Raw genomic sequence first — 17,046 nt, 5'->3', positions numbered from 1 at the left:
CCAGCCTGCCTGCTGGGGCTGTGCAGCACAGGCTCCTAAGAGAGGAGGAAACCCCCAAAAGGAAATGCTTCCAACTGCTTCCAAATTGCCGGTTACACCTTGCACATCACCAGCTTAAAATTAGAGCTCTGTCTGAATAACGCTTCTGCCTGAATATATATACTTGCCTGAGTGTATTGTGTATATATAGATGCACATGTGTGTATGTATAGGCAGAGAAAACCTGTTCTGTTTACCTGCCACGTTGCTGGGATTATCTTGTTTTTTGTAGTGTATTTACTTAGCTTTGTCAGATGGCTCTCACTCCTTCACCACAGCCAGTTTTACCAGTGGCAATGGTTCTGTTGCCGCTGGTTCTTGTCAAAATAAATTCTCTTATTTCTGTGCTGCAAAGGTACCATATTACCATAACCACTGTGTCCAAGAATATCTTGTTTCCTACAGTTTTATATCAGTCAAGCCTCTTTCAGTGCTTCCTGACCCAAACTGGAGTGAAAGAGGGGAGACCTAGATGCTGCAGGATGTTAGGCTTGGTGTGCTTCCATGGGGAAAGGTCTGACCGGTAGCTGGTTAAGACAGCTGTCCTTCAGCAGGCAGAAGTGGGGCTACTGTTATTCCCTGGAAAGTTGGCCTGTCTTGGCATTTTTTAATAAATGGCTGTCTAGAAACAAAATGTGAACTGTTGCTGTCCTTTAAACCATGACTCTCTATGGGGAACTGGTTTTGAAGCTCCGGACCCGAGAGAAGACCTGAAGCATCCAACCATGATATTTTTCTGAAAGGGCATCTTTAAGTTTTTAATTGAGATGTTAGCTTTGGAGTGCATATTTCCGTAGCCCTGCAAGCATCAAACGCATGAAGAACACCGGATGTGGCTCACAGGTCCTTACTGTGGTGATGTTGAGAAGATCATGTTCTGTCAAACAATCCCCAAGAGAACTGCAGGGAACTGTGAGTGAACTAAGGACAAGATTACACCACAAAATGCTGCTTGCCACTGAAATGTCAGAGGCAGTGGGAATCAAAGCTGGTCTGCCCGCATGGCACAGGGAAGCATTTACTGGATGCAGTCTAGGCACATTAACTTGGCGACTGCCTAGAGTTAATGAGTGCTTTTTTTTAATTCATGCTCTTGTCATATGGACTTTGTTTCCCCTGCAGTTTGGTAAAAGGCTCAAGGAGTACCTGTTTGTGCTGGAATATGCAGGGATTTGGAGACACTGCAGGGAACAGGCGCATTAACAGAGAGGGACCAGATCTGCAAGGATTTCACTCTGCAATTCTGCATCTGCAGGGAGTTGAGCTACACTATCTTTTCACTTTGTTCTGTGCTCTGAGTTTTACAAGGCACCCTGTGTCCCTGCCTCTGCCTGTGGGACGGTTAAGTCTCTCCCAGCTATTCTAAGATGACAAATTTATGCAGTGCTGCCAGCTCTTGTGATTTTATAAGTCTTGCAATACTTACTTTTTGTTCTCTTGGCTTTTGCGCCCAGATAATTGCAATGGAATTCCTCTTCCTGTAATCAAAGAAGAGGAGGGGAAAAAAACCCCAAACACTCCAGGTGTCCAGTCTACCTGGCAGGAAAGGAAAGACAGGACCTGTGACACAGGAACCCCTTGGCTGTTAGAACTGGGCTCAGGCACGTCACCCCCACGAAAGCCACATCTCCATCACCGTGCTGTGGATATTGCTGTAAATAACCCCTGCTCAATAAATCAGCCTGTCAAATGACTGCTCTTCCCTCTCACTGCCACTCAGACACATCACCCCCACGAAAGCCTCAGCTCCATCACTGTGCTGTGGGTATTGTTGTAAATAACCCCTACTCAATAAATCAGACTATCAAATGACTGCTTTTCCCTCTCGCTGCCGCCCACCCCTGTCTGTGCATTATCTCATCATTCTTCTTTCTTACAACAAGTGCATTTCCCTGCCAAGAGCTGCTAGTGGTTTTCCACTCTTCCAGGGGAAAACCCTCAGGGAGAGTGCTTGCTTCCCCAGGCAGTGGTGAGGGGAGGCCCAGACTGACCCTCAACACCCAGGGGAGGAGAGCAGCAACCTCTTAAAACAGGCGGCTGACCTCCTTGGAAGCCATGGCCTGAAGAGACCCCAGTGGAGAGGCCAGAGATACCCCGCAGCATCTTTCCTCAGCAAATATGGGGTGCTGCATGGGTGGGAGCTGCTGCTGTGTGCCGTGTCCTGCGCAGGAGCTGCACACCTCTGCCATTTTTAGCAACAGATGCCCCTTGCCCGTCAGTCAGGGCTAAGCCTCTCAGCCAGCCCTTCCAACACAGATTTCCTTTATTATACTGTCAAACCCCATGTCCTGTAAGGGAGGCACAGAGTACACAGCTTTTCTCGGTCGCTTTTGCCATTTGGCCATTGCTTGCAGCAGAAGCTCTCTCTGCACGTGTGACTTAGCAGTCCAGATGTCCCTTGTTTGCAAACCCTTTGGGCAGCTCTGTGGCAAAGCAGAACCCACCATCCTGGCCTGCCCTGAGCATGGTGTGCTTTCTGCCACGGTCCCCAGACTAATCCTTATCTCAGCAATGCTTCTGTTTTGGTCAAAGGGAGCATTAAGTCTTGTTGGGGCACCTTGATATAGAGAAAGATCTTCCTCGAACAAAAGGTAGCTGGATTGCAAAGCTTACTCTACACAAACTCAGGTTATCTTGCTCAGCAAGATTGTGCTGTTATTCTTCCACATTCTGTTAAAACCCACCTTTGTGAGTGAATAAGTGAATTGTAGACATGATGCATATCTGGAGATGGAGAAGTCATTCTGCTGCTCCTTCTGTTGGTCAAACCCTGTTCCTTCTGTGAGCACATCCCCTTCTCTCTAGCTGACATCGAGCTCTCCTGGTTGTGGCTCTCAGGCTTCACATGATGAGAAGCGGTAGTTACCTGTGGCACCTCTGTGACTACCACTGTTTGCTTTGTAAGCTGTGATGTAGTAAAGCACCTCAAGATCCTGTTTCCGTGTGAGCAACTGGAAGTAACTGTAAAGCTATGTATTGCCTTGACAAAAATGCAAACATCTGAGCTCTACTGTTTCACTTCTATACAGGGATAACCCCATGGAAGTCATCGTTGCTGATATTTAATGTGCACCTCAGATGGAAAATGCAGTCGTATTTTCAGTGGTGTATCTCTGCTGATGTAATCATTACCTAAAGATTTAATCAAAATCACTTTTGTGTTACAAAGGTGTTAGCGAACAGAGAATCCACCTGATATGTCTGAAGTGATAACATTTTCCTGACACGGCACATAAATTGCTAAGCACGTGTTCTCTTCATTTGCAATGCTTTTACCCCAACGTAACTCCATTAATTTGACGATTACAGGAGGGTTGTGGATCTCCTGGGAGGAAGCTCACCTTTACGGTTCTTGAAATTGATGACACGTGGGTTTCCAGCAGCTCTGCTGTGATTCCTCAGCAAAAATTAGCTCTACACAGAGCTGATGAAACTGCCTGCACCAGGGTCATTAACAGGCAATGAGCAACCAAATCTTGTTTGTATCGTTTCAGACTGTTTAGAGCCGGAAACCCATAAATGAATTATAAGATCCTTTGAGGAAAGAGAGTGTTAAACTTTCTATCCTTAGCCAGTCTCTAGCCTAAGTAGGGACTGCTGTGAAAAGAAACTTTGGGATGTTTCCAGTCCATCCCTTGCTCAGTGACAGAGAGGAAATCAACTCAGAAGGTCTGACCGTGACCTCTTGTCCTATCCCCCTTGCAACACCAAACAAGGGACATTTTTACCTAGCCTTTTGATGATGTGACTATGTCTCTTGTATTCATTTTCAAGTCCCTTGGGTCTGAAAAGAAGCTGGGATTTTCTGCTTACAGTTAGAAATGTGTAGATCACTTTAAAGCTTTTATTCTAGAAAAATGCACTCTAGGAGCAAAATACATTGCTGAATCTTGTGTGAGGTTACATGTAGTTTATACAATGCCTGATGCAAACTGAAAAACTTTGAAGTTTGAATAAGAAAACTTCTTGTCTGCACTGTAGGTTTGGCTGATAGGAAGCCATTCTGTGCTTCAAAACTTTTGTAAGATGTCAAATATTTTGAGTTAATTAGGGTTAAGAGCTGTTTCACTGTTAGAATTTGTGACAGCAGAGAGTTAAATAAAGCTTTGCTTACCAAGTCTCTCACTTGGAAATACACATGAATCTGTTCAGTGTTAATTCCCATGTTTGCTTTAAGGTTTTTGGGTAAACATTTTCTCTCCTCTCAATCCCTATGAAGGAGTTCTTCCAGGTCTTTATTTGCCTTCCTTTCACAGCAGTTTGTCTAGGCTTGGTGGGGATTGTGCTGACTTTGCTATCAAGTCTGCAGGAAGACAGTTACGACACTTTCTACTTGTGCACCAGCTCTTCAGGATGATTGCTAACAAAAGGCTGGAGATTCATATTTAACAGTAGTACTGATACGATGAGTTAAGAGTCTACAAATGACTTCTGACAGATCATTCAGAGAGAGCATTAAAGAGTTTCACCACTTTCAAATTGAAAAAAATCATTCAAGACTGTCACCTGAGTTAGATGATGGTGTCTTGCTTAGGTTTATTCTTGACATTTTCACTAGCCCTATTAGAATTTTACAGAAAAGATCTGCAGTCCTTCTTTATTATTAGGGGGAAAACAGTAAAACACAAAAAGGAAACTGTATCCTGGGGCGATGTGAACAACCCCACTTCTCTATGACATGTAAAGGGTTAATCAGAATATCCTGGGCCTCTAAGACAGATATCATACCCTTTGTCTCACCAAGGCCTGCCATTTCAAAGAGTACAAAGGCAGGTCTCACCCCCACCTTTTGAGAGTGAAGGAAACTACTTGACCAGTTCCAGTTGATGTCCCTCACTCCACCATGAGTCTATGGGACTGCAGCCCAACACATTTTGGGAAGCCTCCTTGAGGTAGTCCCCAGCTGCTCTGGCAGCTTCTCGTCTCTCACTTGCCAGCATGTAGTCTTTTACACAAGTGGCTGCCACTCATTTGTGTCTGGAGAAGGATTCCCCAACCCCACACCCTGCTGGGATTACCTCAGTGCAGGGTTTCCACCAGGCAGGCCACATGTCCTGTGGCTGGAGGCTGCAGTCCAAGGTTTCCTAGTGGCTGACAGCCATGTCCCCAGTGCCTCTAATGACTTACCTACCAGTTGCGACTACTTAGGAGGGACAATGAATTTGTATGTCTCCTACAAGACATCTTGCCCCAAGGTGATCCTTTGGATGGGTTGGAGCCCCTGGCTGCAACGTTGCATCTTCCACTGGCTGACTGGAGGGATCTGTCTTGCCCCAACACATGAGATGCTGTTCCCCGTTGTGTTTTTATCAGACGTGCCACAGGCACTGTGGGTGAGTAGAAGATGAGACAGAACTGGGGACCATGCCAGCCATGAGTGGTGTTGTGGATATTGAAAGCGGTTGAGATCCCCTCACTTACATATTGAGGAGAAATTTTTTTACCTTGAGGGTGCCAGAGCACTGGAACAGGCTGCCCAGAGAGGCTGTGGAGTCTCCTTCTCTGGAGACATTCAAAACCCGCCTGGACACATTCCTGTGCGATCTGCTCTGGGTGAACCTGCTTTAGCAGGTGGGTTGAACTAGATGATCTCCAGAGGTCCCTTCCAACCCCAACCAATCTGTGATTCTGTGATATCCTGCATGAGGGGCACATTCAGCTCTTCACAAAGCATTTGTCCCACAGTAGGGCAGGAGAATAAACTATGGGCTCCCTGCCTTATCAACCTCAGCCTTTTCATTAAGGATACAAGAGCTAAATGTCATTTTCTAAGAAGCAGCTGATTTTGGCAAAAATTTATTGGAAGCCTGGTCCAAAAATGAGAAGTCACTTACAAAAATGTTGCAAAGTGCCTGCAAATTAAGACCATTTATAGTTGTAATATCCTCTACTAGTTCCTAAGATACTTGAATGGCATTTGAAGGCAAGAGCTTGGGATTTTTGTTAGGATGTAGAACATTCCTCCTCTGTTTGCTGTTTTATTTAAATAACCACTGAATGAGATATTAAGGTCTTGTCTACACTGGAAAAAAAATGCAGTAGAATATTTTATATCAGAAAACCAAAGCAGGCAGCTTCATGCAGACACAACTATGTGACATTACAGTATTTTATTGATTTTGCTTATGCCTTTTGGGAATAGCTCACATTTGAAGTTAAATCTAAAAGGTCATTTTTATACTGGAATAGGGGTGTTTACATAGGGAAGAAATCGTGGTGTAACTGCACTGCATATATGGCTGCTAACACTATACCTAACTACAGAACCTATGTTATAGGTAGTGGCTAACACTTTCGTAAGTAGACAAGGTCTTCAGGATTGCATGAGGGACCAATTCCAGACATGAATTTTAGACCAAAGACAGGCTTGAGGTTTATTCATACACATTAGGGTTGAGGCCTTCGACTGGAGTAAGCTGATGCCACTCTATTGATTTCTGAAAAGTTAAACCCGTTTACAGCAGATGAGAATCTGCTCCAGATTTCCCAGCTGCCCTATCAAAAATCTTCCCAGACCATAGACTGAGGAAAGAAAAAAGGTCTCAGCCTAATTTCAAAGAACATAATAGACATTTAATTTAATTGACTTAATTTTATTGGCAACTATTGTATGATGAAATGAAAACAGATGATCTGGATGAACAAGAAGGGGTTAGATGGGAGTAACCCATTAGCAAATATCAGGGCATATCCTATTGTCCTCATTTAATAAAGGAACGGGTCAGTCAGTATAATCATAAACATTTTTACATTTTAGTGAAGATTTATTTGACATTGTTACTAGCAGACAGATGGATTCTTGGAAAATCAAATGATGATATAGTCTAGCAGATATGAAGCTAGCTCCTTTATCTGGCATAAAATGGCACAGCTCTTCAAATTGACCGGTTTAATATCAGCAGCCAAACTATAATTTTTTACTGCTGTGGGATATTTGATAGTTTTAAACTTTTCTTTGACAATTTTTCTTTACTTGCAGCTTCTCTTGCCTGTCTCTAATGCCCTAAGCAATCTCTGCATAGAAGTAACTTGACATACAGCGTACCTGAAAGCGAAAGACTCAGAGAGGGAGTTGAGTTTCTTCTCAGAGTGCAAACCAAGGTAAAGCTTCAGGTCCAACATTTATGAACATTTTGCATCTGGCTGCATCGGTGCTCAAGACAGCACAGGACACAGCTCAGCATGACTGACCAACATGAACATCCCTTGGCTGCTGCTGGGATCTCCGTGGGCATGTCATCAAACTGCATTGTCAGGGCCACCACCCTCCCCTCCACCCCAGGTCTCACACCTTCCTCCCAGCCCTGGGCATTGCCCTTGGGTGCTGCTGAGCCCTGCTGATTTGGCATCATGCTTGCCAGCTCCTGAAAACCAACAGGACCTGGCTGAACACAGCAATGGCTGTGGGCCAGGTGAGGCAGGTGGTGTCCCCAAGGCCTTGGAAAGGCCATGAAGGTGAGTGGTTTGGCTGGGCATGGGGTTCTGTGGAGAAGGCCAACAACACAGGTTACCTTCAGCCCCCTGGCCCAGGAGAGCAGGGAAGGTGTGGGCTGCTTTGGAAACCTGCCCACCACATGTGAAACCTTGTCTCAAGAAGCAGCTGCTCCCCATGCTGGCTCTGTGCACCATGTACCAAATAGTCACGTCTCACGTGATGGGCAACCAAGCTTTCAGCTGTCTGGGGCTTGCTGGAAGTCCATCCAAACAGGATTTAAGAGCAACACTAAAATCTCATCCAAGTACAAGAGTACCCTGAGGGAAAGAACAAATATGATACAATGTGAAAGAGAGAAAATTCAGATCAGATGTAGGGAAACCAGACATGATTCCTCACTTAATTCTTTGCTCATAGAAGTCACCGGTGGTGGGTGCCACTTGTGCAGGAGAAAATTAAATTTTAACAAAAGGCTGTCCAGACCAAGTTTGAAAAAAAGCTTTTCTAAATCACTACCTGCACATAAATAATTATAAAAATATACATGATCTAAAAGCTTAGTGTTTTCTTAATCTTAGCTGGACTTGACTGTAAATAAATACTCCAGGCAACTGTTTTGTGTGTCTTGCATATACTGGGGTTTGATTTGGCCCTGTAGAGTGCTCCTACCCTTTCTCCCAGTATGCTTCCCTTGGGTTTAATGAGCAGAGCCCTTGTGGGCTTTGCTCTGCGCTTGCTTGCAGACAGCTCACTCGAGAATCAGCGTTTGTCTTCTGGTGCTGTGACCAGGAGTGGGGAGAGGATGCTGAGGGTTCTGCTTTTGGGAAGAGACCCTGGTGGCTCCGCTTGTTCCGGAGCAGAGGCAGTTACGGGCATGTCCTCTCCTCCTGGGGGTGTAAGACTCCTGAGGGGGGAGTCTGGTGTTGTTAGGGTGTCCCTTCTAATGTCACCCTAACCACTGAAGAATGTGCCTGCGGCTGTGAGACCAGGTTTCAGAGCTAGTGGGTATACACCAGTATTTCCCCATGGAATAGCTGCCTTTCTGATGAAAAGTTGAAACCTAACTGTTTTCACCTGAAAATCCAAACTCTTTCTCGGGAGAAAACCCCAAATCCAACCATTTCCTACACCATTTCAAATATTTCAGTTTGCAGGTCTGCTCTTTTCAATAACAACAACAACAAAAAAGAGATGGAAAAAAAATCAAGATTTTCCTGGGAAACCAATTCTTTAGTAAGGTTTTTCAGTTTGGTTCTGTAACAGAACATCTTGCAGCTGACCTCCTGGTTTGAATCCCAGCAAGGGCTGGAGCCCGTGAGGCAGGATCAGGTCTCCTTTGCCTGGCTCCCAGGGCTCTCACCGTCCGGTCACACACCACAAACTGTGCCTGGTGCAGGGTGAGCTCCACAGAGCAGGGCTGTTCCCTGTTACAGAGGAAAAGCAGCTTGTATCTTAACACATTTTGCCTGTCAGGCATTTCAAAGGCTTCTCCTCTGAGTTGGGGCTGCAGGCACTGCCTACATTTCCTTTTTGCAGAAATTGGCAGGTTGAGCTATGCTAAATTCCCTAATCCTGTTTATCTGCTGTCTCCTTCCCAAGAGGCACAAGGCTCCCATGGCCTCTCTGAGTTTTCTTTTATGCTGTTACTGGAGTTATATTTGCCTGCTTGAAGGCCAAACAACAGGCAGGGTGAGAGGAAGGCAACCCAGGACCCTCGGCGCTCCAGAATTTGGGATTTTTGGCATGCAGTAAGGCAGACAAGTGCAATGGTGTTGTGCCCCTTCAGTCTTTCCTGGAGTAATAAACTCTATGGCAAGTGACTTATGTCCAGGGCAGGTGTAGGGCATGTAAAAATACTCCATTACCTAGGGCTACAAGCAGCAAAATGATGACTTTAAGGGAGGATTGGTGCAGCAGATCGCACTCTGCCTTGCCTTTCTGTCCTGTCCTGATGCGGCAGGACGAGGGTGGCCTGAGGATGGGGACAGGGGAGCCTGAGGTGTTCTGGGCCAAAATCTTGATCTCAGTGCCCTGAACTGGTGGATGCAGGGCTGCTGCTCTGTGCTGCTGAGCAGCTGAACTTTGTAGCCCCAAGGGTTAGGAGAAAATAGACCAGCTCTATCCTTAACCTTTGCATAGGGAAATTCACTTCTGCAATTGCCAGGAAGGAGGCACTGGTCTGGTCCTGAGGGTTTCTGCTTGAGGCCAGGCGTGCCAGCTGGGCTAGTGCCGGCGTGCCCGTAGGGGATAGAGGTCTAATTGGGAGGCTGACCAGGGGCCAAGGTGGAGTCGTGGCAGTGAGTCAGTTTGCAAAAGTACAAAGTGATGTGCTGCCAGGGTGGAAGAAGAGGAAGAGCTTGAGCTAGGGCAGCATGAAGGAGGAGGAGGAGAGAGAAAGGGTCTCTGTTTTGGGGAATGGCCCAAGCCCTGTGCCACGGGGAGCGATGCTCACCTCCTCAGATAGGACCGGAGATCATCAAGCCTCCATGTGGCTGCTGTGGTTGGAGGCGCGTGAAAGCCCTTGGAGTGTCTCAGCCCTCTCCCCTCCTGGCCTAGAGATGGTTTGTGCATCCCTCACTCCATAAGATCCACAGCAAGGGTCTGGGTGGTGAACTTCAAGGTCCAAATCCCTCTGCTGAGCAGGGTGAGGGCCTGTGCATCACTGCTGGGTGCTCCTGAAACAAGGGTGGTGGTGGTGCACACACACATGCAGACACAGACACCATGCTCAGTGAACCTTGGTGCTGAAAATTTGACTTTGCAACCTTAGCGCTGTTCTAGCAAACCTTGTGTGTGGGTATTGACTGAGAAGGGATCCTGTCTAGATATGATTCACCTTCCTTCCCCTTCAAGGAAGGTACATTTGGGAACCTATCACCAGGCTGGCAGCAGCTCTGAGAAACACTGACTGTCATGTTGTGGGGCTAAGAAGGGAGGCCACCTCAAGTACATTTCTAAAATCAGTCTCTTTCTGTTATTTACGACATTATTTTGCGTAATGAGCGTTGCTCATGAGCCTGTTCTCTGGGATGGCATACTGAAGGACCATATGTCATGGTTTGGACTGCCAACACATCAACATTGCAATCGTTTGCAGACTGTTTTATATTTCTTTGATTTGGGAATCTGTGTAATTAGCTCCTCAGAACAGCCGGGTAGAGGAAATGCAGTCTGTTATTTAGGCAGAATTAATATCCTTGTTCTCTGTATTTTGATCCTTAGTTTTCTAGTGCTGCTGCCAGAGTGGTGGAGAGACCAGTGCTGAGACATTAATTCCTTGAACCTACCTTCATTGCAAAACTATTTCTGCTCCTTTGCTAGGCTGTCCTGAGGACTCACGGACTGGTACAAGACGTGCTGATGCCATGATTAATAAATACCCTCTGCAAGTGGCAGCAAAAGATTGATAGCTGCCATCGGAGGTTTCAGCAAGAGGAAAAGCACCAAAGCACTTACACTCACCACCAGTACAACAGTTTGCTGCTGTTTACTCTGTTTTTCTCCAGCGTCCCAGCAGGGTCCAGCTAGCATTTCCTACCCTTTGTGAAGCAGACCTTGTAAATAAATCTTTACTGACCTGCTGTGGCAGAAGTCATGTATGAATGTGTCAGTGGGGAAAGAGTTATATTATTTTAGTAGGTTAACAAGCCCGTATAGGCTTCTTCACTGTCAGCATTTGGCCTCATACCAGGCATATGATCATTCTGTTACGCTTTCCACTCCTATTCTGGTGGTTTATGCAGGTTGGTTTTTAGCACTGTCTATATACAGCCAAAATGCAAGAGGAGAGCACCTATGTTAAGTGGTCTCCCACTCCCCTGTAGGTGGGATCTTCATGCTTGTGCTTCGGAGGCAGGTAAGGGCTCAGCCCCAGGTAGAAAGGGAAGCAAGTGGCTGCAGGTGGGTGGTTAGAGGTTAGGGGTTAGGGCAGTGCTCCCCCAGCCTTAGCATGAGCACCAACCCTACCTGAGGGCATCGTCTGAAAGGTCTGATGCACATGCAAGTGAAAGGAGAGCATGTTTTCATAGAATCGTAGAACACCAGATTGGAAGGGACCTCAAAGATCATCTGGTCCAACCTTTCTTGCAAAAGCACAGTCTAGACAAGATGGCCCAGCACCCCATCCAGCTGAATCTTCAAAGTGTCCAGTGTTGGGGATTCCACCACTTCCCTGGGGAGATTATTCCAATGGCTTATTGTTTTTATTGTGAAAAAATTGCCTCTTGTGACCTTCTGTGTCATTGCAAGTAGCATGTCTCCCAAACACATTACCAGTGAGACAGTCTGTCTAGTGCTTTATTGGCCTCGATGTCTAAGATCATCTGAGCTTGGCCAGAGCTGTTCCTGGTGTCTGGACACTCCCTGGTCATCTTTCTTCCTCACCCATGCAGAGGCATGTGCACACATGGATTCTCTATTGCTTGGTGAATAGGGAGTTTATACGGGTCTCTCAAATGGGATAAATTCTCTTTCTGGCCAGGGCAACTCTTACGGGAATGAAATAATCTTTGATACCATTGCCTCTCAGTAAATTTAATCAAAATTGGCCAATATGCTCAAAAGGTATTAAAGCTGGGGGGAGGGGATCAGAGTGCTTTGGGGATCAGTGTTCCATACGAAAACAGGCAGAAAGTGTGTGTGTGTGGGCAGTTATAGAGGAGAAATCAAAATTACTATTTGCAATCTTAGCATGCTATAATTTATCCCTCTTTCCCTTTTCTTCTCTTCCACAAGTAATACAAATATGTGAAATGATCATTGTTTGTTCCCATTAACCCTTTCTGCTCCCTTGGCCAGGTCCACAGACAACACAGACTGCCTTCTCGGGTGGTTTCGAACACCTCCCTCTCCTCAGCTGCTCCTTCTCCTCAGGAGACCTGTCCTTGCTGTGCATGGAGGGACGCGCTTGGCTCCTCGGCTGCAAATGGAGCAGAGTTAGAGCAGGGGTAGTTCACCAGGTACTAACTCATCCTCCCTGGCTCGTGCCAGTGACCCTCTTGTCCTGCCGAAAGGCGCTGCGGACCTGCTGGGTGGTTTGACATAGCACTGGGTGCAATAACAGGAGGCGTAGCCAAGGTTAGGTCTGCTGGATGTGCTGGAACATGTACCCCCTGGGCACCACCTGACTCAGTTGAAGTAGCTGGCCTGTAGCTGACCCTGAGACTTGTGGCATTTTGGCTAGAGGGATGCTGTTTTGACGATGCTTCTGCAGATTTAATGTCATTTTGGCTTTGCTCCCACTGACATTGTGTGTCAGCTGGCCCCATCCTCTCCTCATGCTCATCATCTCCTTTCTGCTGCTTTTTGTCTCGCTATGCTCAGCCTTAGGCTGTGGGCTTTGCTTCTCTGGGGAAGGGCTCAACAGGCTGCTTCTGCCTTTGGCTATGCCTAGATCCCTTTCTCTCCCACATGTTGCCTACTTTGGTTCATAATCTTTAGGTGTTTTAAACTTCAAGGTACTTTTTAGTTATTTAGTCCTTTTTCCAGAGGTGTTTTGGGGAGCTTGATGCAGCCACCCCTGCTGCTTAGTCACCATCCTGGTTTCAGTCCCTTTGGCTGCCACTTGACCATCCAGACTTTTGGGTAGCTGTAGTGGTGTAACCAGGCAGGAATTGGACTCCTGAAAAGGCTCCAGAATGAACTGAACCTACGGGTTGATTTGGAACTTGGTTGGTCAGTGTAACAGAAATTATTTGGTCTGACCCAGAAGATGGCATTGTGTTTGTAAATTGAGTGAAAAGCAAAAAGGGCTCATGATGCATTGATTTGTTTGATCAATATCTGCTTGGAAAGTAACAAGGTTTTGTTAAGATTTTTGTGAATGAGGCTGCTGTTAATACCTGCTTATAGGTCATGGTGACCCTGAAGGTTTCTGACAAGACATTTGCAAACTCATTGTGATTCTATGAACATATGTGTAAATGAACTGGTATTTCCCCAATGATAAAAGGTCAAATCCAACATGTTGCAGAATATTTGCAAATGAATGTAGGGAATAGATATTTTGGGTCGTAAAAGGGCATGCCTGAGAGATTGTTTCTGGGTCTTTTCCCAGGGTGATACTCTTGGTCTGCTAAGCAAAAGGGGCTGTGAGCATGAACCAGATAACAACTCGCTAATAAGGTTTGTTTTGTAAAAAAGCCCCTTTGAGCTAGTGGTTAAAATGCTCTTTCTTCCTTTGATTTTTGCTGGAGAAAGCCTCTGACTTTCTGTAATAATTTTTATCTGTGGGTCGAGTGTTTAGCCTCCAAAGCATAACTGGTCTGCATTAATTAAGCTTTATCTAATCTCCGGCTAAATTGACGGTCAACAAACAAACAGAGCTTTCTCAGGATGTGTATGCCTTGCACGTACATGATCCACAGCGTAGTTTCACCTCTTGGGCAGAAAGGTGTTCCTCAGTCAGTTTGTGGTGCACTTTCTGAGGGGAATGTATCCCCTCCTTACAGCTTATTTGTGTCAACCATATAATATTGGTAAGCCTCTTCTCCCAGGAAATGTGAGTGCCAGAAGAGATCTGTTCAGACAGCACAGCACCGACAGTGTCCAACAGCTGAAGTAAAGTACTTGTTTTGTAAGATCTAGTCTTATTTTGCATTTTTATATTTCCCTCCTTGCTGCATCTACTTGCCTAAGCTAGTGCCTCTTTGAAAAGAGTATGGATTTACATTTCCATCATATCCAAGCTGGAAAATATTACTAAACCCATGTCTTTCACAGCATTGTTTACACAGAGTTGTGGGTACATCCCTGAGACAGGAGTCAGTTTGCCATGTTGTTGGCAACGTAGGCCAGATGGTCATTTTGAAATGGAACTGAATGAAAGACAAAAAATTATGTAGTGACAAAATAAATACCTCCTATATATACACTGGGAGCCTGTGCATGTGTTTTCAAGGGATATCAAGCTGCTACCACAAATGTTTTTGTTAAAATTAAACCCATCGGGACATTACATTTTCCCAATAGGATTCTTAGGTTTGTTTGTTTGTTTGTTTTGGGTGTGCTTTTTTTTTTTTTTTGCGGGGGGAGGGGAAGGGTTTGTCTTTTGTTTTTTCTCTCTGAGGCAATCTCTTGTTCACATCTGAACATGAATATCCAGTTCCAGACTGATTTTAGGAGAGTTGTGAAAGATCTGGTTAACTCAGGCCTTCTCATTGTTTCTGGGTTTCAGTGAAGCAGAGGTGTCTGGTCTTCTCCTGGCTCTAGAGATGGAGCTGAGCAGCCCTGCTCCAGGAGGAGAGACAGAGACAAAATAAAGGGAAATATGCAATAGTAAGGCACATGTTTGTTTAAAGAGCTATGAGGGAACCTGAAGCCGTAAATAAAAATTCCTCCAGGCTCAGCAGGAGATGCATCACCTGTTTTCAATGTGTTTTCACCCTTGAAACCTTCCACAGGAAGAAATGCAGAAGGAAAAACCTTTTCACTTGTACAAGACAGGATGCCAGCAAGTGGCAGCAGCTCCCTGCCTGACAAAGAGAATGTCAACATCTCACATCGGCTGCCTGCTCCGTTGTTTATCTGAAAACGAAGTGACAAAAAAAAAAAGGTAGAAATCACAATTTCATCTGACACTGCTGGAATAGTTTAGCCCAGGACGGACTTGAGGGGCTGCAAGAGGTGAGCTGGAAGCTGGGGGAAGGACCCTGCTCTGATCCCCTTGTGGAGAGGTCCAAGGAGGAAAGGAGAAATGTGGGTTTTAGGAAATACGGAATTCCTTTTTTGCAGGAGGAGCTCCCGTTGCTATTCTGGTTTCTGTGTCTTCAATCATCAAATGCAGCTTTTGTCTTTTGATAGGGCAAGGAGGAAGGTATTGTACAATAGCTGTTCTGATAGCCCGGCACACCCCACTTCAGTAGTTTAAAGCTTTCTTTGTGCTGAATTTGTTCTTATAGTGCTAATGACTATGTTGCCATAAATAGGCACCAAATAGGTCTGGACATGGTAAAGGCAGCTGAAGGTCAATGTTAGCTCTTATGTTGTACTTTAGATCACAGTATCAAAGAACTTCATAAAGAAGGGGAAGGTGTGTTTTCAACTTGGGCTTCCTTTTAGATACAGAGGGGGAAACTGAGGCATGAAAAAGTGGTGTGACTGCAAGTCACACAGCAAGTTGCTCATCAGAGCAGGATGGGGATAAGAATGGACATGGGCTCTGCTTGATGTCCCTCAGGGTCATTGCCAAACAGCAAGTCATCACTATATAAAGCAAAATTAACCCCCTAATGAAACCAAATGTCAAACTGCCATTGACTTCAGTAAAGACAAGACTTTATCTGCAACTCAGCCTGAGCAGCCTAAGCTTTGAGACAAGTATCCCATCTAAATGTCCAGTGTGAGGAAGGCAGATATATTTGGGATGCTGGGGTGCAGGTGATATGCTGGCCACAGCAGCTGCATCAGGAAGAATGAAAAAGGATGTGAAAGGTGCTTGTGTGTGAAAGCAGGGGCTAGATTAGTGGCCCATATGGACTTGATATCTAGAAAGCTTGTAACAGGCGTCCTAGAGAAGTGGCTGATGCCCCATGCCTGTCAGTGTTTAAGAGATATTTGGACAACGCCCTTAATAACATCTCGAGGGAGGTGATTCTGCCCCTCTACTCTGCTCTGGTGAGACCCCACCTGGAGTCCTGCCTCCAGCTCTGGAGCACCAGGTACAGGAAGGACATGGACCTGTTGGAGAGGGGCCAGAGGAAAAACGATCAGAGGGCTGGAAGAGCTCTGCTGTGAGGACAGGCTGAGAGAGCTGGGATTGTTCAGCCTGGAGAAGAGAAGGCTGGGTGGGAGAGAAAGTCACAGCACAGCACAACCAGGGGACACCAGCTCAGCTCCCAATAGCAGTCACTGCTGCCAGTGCCAGGGGTTGCCTGGACATCTCGGGTGGAATCAAGCACTGTTCCTGCCTATTAAGGTTGGTTTTCACTTCAAGGCTAAGTGAGGTCATTCTGGGTTGGCAATGCTGACCTGCATCCCACAGCTGCACTCTGTGGAGCACTTGCCCACCATTACCAGGGGTTTGTCTGGGCTGAGCAGAAACCAGCCTCACTGCTGTTGCAAAGGGCTTAATGGATGGTTGAGGGACATGGGGCAATCTCAGAGACAGCTAGTGGCTCCAAGGGCACAGCTCACTGTTTTCTGGTGACGCACACCAAATCATACCAGGTGGGGGGTCATGCACATGGCTGGCTATATCTGGGGGGGCATTGCCAGACATTGCTGGTATCTGCCAGCCCCTGTGGGCCTACATCTAGCTTGCAGCAGCTCAGGAAATACCCCAAAAGGAAGAGAGAGAAGGAGAAGTTGTCCTGCAAGTGAAGCTGTCAGCTGTGGTTGACCTAAGAGGGTCAAGCTAATTTCTGGGCAGCTCTCTGCATTCACTTCAGTTCATGCAGGTCTGGTGTTTGTGAAGCACCCTGTACCAGCTGGCCAGACCCAGAGTGACCTGTTCCTCTTCTCTTTCTAAGAAACGAGCCCTCCCTTTTGACTGCTTTATTTTTTCCTACCACCTGTGCCTGCTCAGAGGTTCCCTGACGGGGACCAGCTGCTGTTGGGGGCTCGGGTAGCATCTG

The 17,046-nt window shown here is 46.1% G+C and overlaps 1 protein-coding gene and 1 long non-coding RNA gene across 3 annotated transcripts in view; both read left to right on the top strand.

Annotated features, from left to right (window-relative positions):
• Positions 1-4,157, top strand: part of LOC135579884 (uncharacterized) — a 33,962-nt gene extending 29,805 nt beyond the window's left edge. The window contains exon 2 of the long non-coding RNA XR_010473760.1: positions 1,494-4,157. This is a non-coding gene — a long non-coding RNA (uncharacterized LOC135579884). The remainder of the gene's footprint in view (positions 1-1,493) is intronic.
• HSF2BP (heat shock transcription factor 2 binding protein) overlaps positions 1-17,046 on the top strand; it is a 120,717-nt gene that overhangs the window by 70,894 nt on the left and 32,777 nt on the right. Inside the window, exon 8 of one of the 2 annotated variants that reach the window (XR_010473755.1) lies at positions 7,019-15,097. The exons of the other annotated variant lie outside the window; for it this stretch is intronic. The gene's annotated coding sequence lies outside the window, so the exon portion shown is untranslated. The remainder of the gene's footprint in view (positions 1-7,018; positions 15,098-17,046) is intronic. 2 annotated transcript variants of the gene reach the window in all.

This window comes from Columba livia, chromosome 1 (assembly GCF_036013475.1).
Source record: "Columba livia isolate bColLiv1 breed racing homer chromosome 1, bColLiv1.pat.W.v2, whole genome shotgun sequence".
Taxonomy (NCBI): domain Eukaryota; kingdom Metazoa; phylum Chordata; class Aves; order Columbiformes; family Columbidae; genus Columba; species Columba livia.
The sequence above is the reverse complement of the archived record's forward strand: the minus strand, read 5'-3'. Positions and strand labels throughout refer to the sequence as shown.